Source organism: Triticum aestivum, chromosome 6A (genome assembly GCF_018294505.1).
Source record: "Triticum aestivum cultivar Chinese Spring chromosome 6A, IWGSC CS RefSeq v2.1, whole genome shotgun sequence".
NCBI classification, from domain to species: domain Eukaryota; kingdom Viridiplantae; phylum Streptophyta; class Magnoliopsida; order Poales; family Poaceae; genus Triticum; species Triticum aestivum.
In genome coordinates, this window is record NC_057809.1 from 54,144,231 (window position 1) to 54,148,309 (window position 4,079).

Consider the following 4,079-nt stretch of genomic DNA (forward strand, 5'->3'; position numbering starts at 1 on the left):
CCGGCGAGGCCCCGCGAGCCCCGACGGTCACTGGCGGGAGGGTAGAGGGAGGGGTAGCGGTTCTCTACGGTGGCGGGGACGCCGTCGCCGAGAGGAAGGTGAAACCCTAACGAGAGGGGTAGTGTTTACTGAGGGCTCTGATGCTTCATTCGCTTCTAACCAGCGCTAGCCTTGATGGGCCGCTCCTCTGGTAATAATTTTGGGGGTCCGGCGTTAAGTTGGACTGGGCCGCTACTCCTTCTCGTGATGAGCCCACCCAAATCCACTCGCCTCCCTCTCCTGACCTCTCGTCTCTCTCTCACGACCTGGGCGGTTGTGTAGCCACCGTCGAACACCACCATCCATGGAACGCCGCCTCCTCTTTGCCTAACCGCCACCATCCTCTTTCTCACGTTTACCCTCAAGATGCAATAGGGAGGGCTCCACTCCCAGATCGATCACGGCGCTACACCACTGAGATCTGAACCAAATTTATTCCTACATCATGTGTGGATTCCTTGGTTGCGCCACCGCCAGATCCAGTCTTGCTAGATCACCCGGGCGGAGGCAGGGTGAGCACCTCCTGGCAACCCTAAGCCAAGCTAGATTCTTGTGAATCCACGATGCAAGGAGTCCCCCCAAGCGGCTCAGAGGGGCTGGCGTGGAGATAGTCGGGAAGGATGCGTTGCCATGGTGACCACAACGAGGTTTCAGTGCATCCACGGTGAGATCTCTATAATTGCATATGTACCATGGAGTGTCCGTTTTTTTCCCGACGACCCACATTGTTCTTCTTGGCTAGGTTGCCCACTGTCTCTATTTCCCCTCTTTCATGTATAATTTGGTGGTAAATTGAGATGGTGTCCCCGTTTTTTTTTCATGTTGCATCGCGTCCGATGGTGCTGCAGGTCAGTTACTAGCCCAATTACTTGGGTCCTGATTCCTCGGGCCTTCTTTTGTCAGGACGCTCGGCAACTTCGCATGGGGCTAACTCCAAGCTGGGTTCATCGGCTCCACTGTGTTTGTCCGCCACCAACACACTCATTCTTGCCTAGGTCGTTCCTCTCCTTGGTGTGTAACGGACTGTGGTTCAGGTTGAATACTCAGCAAGCTTAGCCCATCATTGACGCCTTCTGGGTTGATTTAAAATTGGGATAATAGGTTTCTTGATTGTTATCATGGTAACCTTTTTTTTCTGTGAGGTGAGGATTTCACATTGGTTCTGATCAACGATTGAGAGTAAGCTTAATTATGTTCCATCTGAAAAAAGATAGGTATAATTTTAAATTTCCGTAATGTTTTTTACATTGTGATGATGACGTTAATTGTTGCTACTCTACTTCGCATACATCAATTTAATTTCATATTCATGGCTTTGTAACGTGTTGAGAGGGAGTATAACATCATGGCCGATGCTATATATTGTAGTACTAATTCCAGTCGAGCCATGATTATATTTTTGGAGGATGTTGAACTCAACGGGTCATATTCTTAATGATTATTTCGGATCCTCTATTTGCCGAGGGCCCATCGGTCATGAAATCAACTACGGGTGATTTTAATCTATATGCATCCTCACGTCTGGGGAAAAATGAGAATGGAAACCTTCACCATGGAGGATTTCCCAGAGAATATAAGGGGTGTTAATTACAAGGCTCTAGGAGAACTGTTCAGGGTGTGTGAGCACAAAAAAACACAGAAGACAACTGTGAAATCAACATGAAAGGTATATTTCCTTTCTTAATTATTAATCTTGAGTTTATATTCACAGAGTAATACCTTGTTCCATTCAAAGGTTGGATAAAAAGCAGGGGACAAAATAGGTGCTTGATTTTACTGAATCTGCAATTTATTTTTATTTTTGAGTTGTGAAGCTCCAGTACAATAAAACGTGTGTGGAAGAAAATGAAAGCTGAGGTGTCATTTCATTCATGTTTGCTTTGTAATACTCCTATTTAGCAGAGCAATTGGCTCAAGTATAAGCACAAAAACACAGGATGTGCCACAACAGAACTTATTAACTATGTGGTGCCACAACAAAACAGTTATCCATCAACAAACAAAAGATCGATAAGGCTTGACCAACTTCACACTATTCCCCTGCGTGTCAGCTAACTTTTAGTTTAATTACTAAGATATTTATGTGTTGGTTCAGGCAAATTTACAAGCATGTTTCAAATCTTCATATATTTATAGAAATTCCTATCTTTTTATAGCAAATATAGCAAATATAGAAGGGCGCGGCAACGCGCGCCAGCATGGTCTCTAGTTGAGAACAGTAAAACTGCATCTAATCCCTGCCCTCTCAGTAATTAGGCATTTCTGGCCGTTGGATTTCATTAACTTGGCATTCTTCACCGTTGGATCTTCAGTTAGCTGTACCTTAATCGCGAAGTGGGCTAAATGTCGCAAGGGCAGGGAAGTACCTCTTCGTGATTCAGGGCAACCTCTACCTGGTTGCCTAATTCTCCATCTTGCCTTTTTCATGACTAATTTCTACATTTCCTGACGGCCAGGCAGTCGAAGCCCTAGCACGCACTCCAGCAGCACGGCGCAGGCCTCCTGCACCACCTGCATGGCGCAATGCTTTGAGCTTCTCTTAGCGGCTTGGAGGTGAAGCCAAGGTGGAAGGGAAGGTTTTACTGTAATGCTCGATCTTACATCTTGTATCGACAGTGGTGGCCAGCAGTGGGAAGCTTACTGAAATCAACTTATATGGTCCGATCCCCTCTCTACTTCTTTAAACAATGTTCAAAGCATACAAAGTATGCTTAATTATTCGTTTCGCAGAAATAAGGTCTGGAATATTTTCCTGCAAAATATAAAGGTCAGTAACATAAATATTTGGATGGTGAAGCTTTCACTGGTGCTCCGTGCACTGATCGTCCGACAAGCGGGGCAACGGCAGCCACGGCGCGCGGTGGCTGGCTTTGCTCAAGCAAACTATCTTCCCAATTAAGTTTTTGTGCCCCGTGTTTCTTGAAGCTATCCAGAATTTGATTTCTTTGACAGTGTACATGTCATGTGTTTGATGCAATGCACAAGAGGAACCATTGTGCTCAACGGTCTTTATTCTCTATATGTGCGAAGAGCCGAGGATTACATCATGGACTCAGTACAGCATATGCCATTAACCTCCATTGTCCATTGATGTAACGGATGTTCATATCAACTTACCGTACCATTTATGTTTCAGGTACAATGTGTAGGCTCAAGAGCTACCGGAGTTGTCCGCTTCTTAATATTTGGACAGTTGAATTCAGGAATATATGAGACACGCATTTGAATTAAGAGATGGAGAATCTGATTATACCTTGCAAAAGGTGCTCCGGTAGGGGAAACTGCTACTTTTGACAATAAAATAGATGCCATCATATCAGTGTATTGTTAGCCAGAAATTTCTCGAGCTTATAATTTCTAGGCATTTAAGTATTCAATTTGTGTAAATGGTGCTAGATTCAGAGCTTAGAGTGGTAAGTGTATTATTACCCTGCATTTTTGCTTGGTCATATAGGTTATAGAAGTATCAGATTCGACTATAAAGTTGTGCACAGTTCACTTATAACATATATTTTACTGTCCTTAATGACCAGGCAAATAACATCAATGTTACTGGGCTGCAGGCATCCTCCTTCTGCTGCGATGATGCATAGTGCATTATGATTTCATAATATTCCTTTTACACCGATCTCCTGAAGTTAAACATGAATGCAGACATGAAGAATTATTATGGAAGTACTACAAAAGCAAGCATTTTTAGGTGGTTTAGAAACTTCTGTCAGAAATTTCCTATGTGGTGTTCAAGTTATAAAGTAAAATCAATACCTTTTGGTGGATCACCTTTTTTCACTATTCATGTTATTAGCCTAATTATGTCTCTTATTTTTTGTTAAATAACATTATCAATAATATCCCTTCTAATTTTACAAGGTCACGTAAATTTAGTACTCCCTCCATCCCAAAATAAGTGACTCAACTTTGTACTAACTTTGTATTAAACTTAGTACAAAGTTGAGTCGCTTATTTTGGGAAGGTGGGAGTATTTAGTTGGACAGATTATGCAAAGTACATGATAATAAAAAAGACCCATGCTGATCTAA

At 43.0% G+C, this 4,079-nt stretch overlaps 1 long non-coding RNA gene across 2 annotated transcripts; it reads left to right on the forward strand.

The window, feature by feature from the left end:
* Positions 1 to 271: 271 nt before the first annotated feature.
* Positions 272 to 3,828, forward strand: LOC123131959 (uncharacterized). Of its 2 annotated transcripts, XR_006464434.1 has the most exons (3): positions 272 to 703; positions 943 to 3,310; positions 3,603 to 3,828. It is a non-coding gene; the product is annotated as an uncharacterized lncRNA (long non-coding RNA). The 2 variants fall into 2 exon arrangements; XR_006464433.1 differs by having other exon boundaries at positions 943 to 3,828.
* The last annotated feature ends 251 nt before the right edge of the window (positions 3,829 to 4,079 follow it).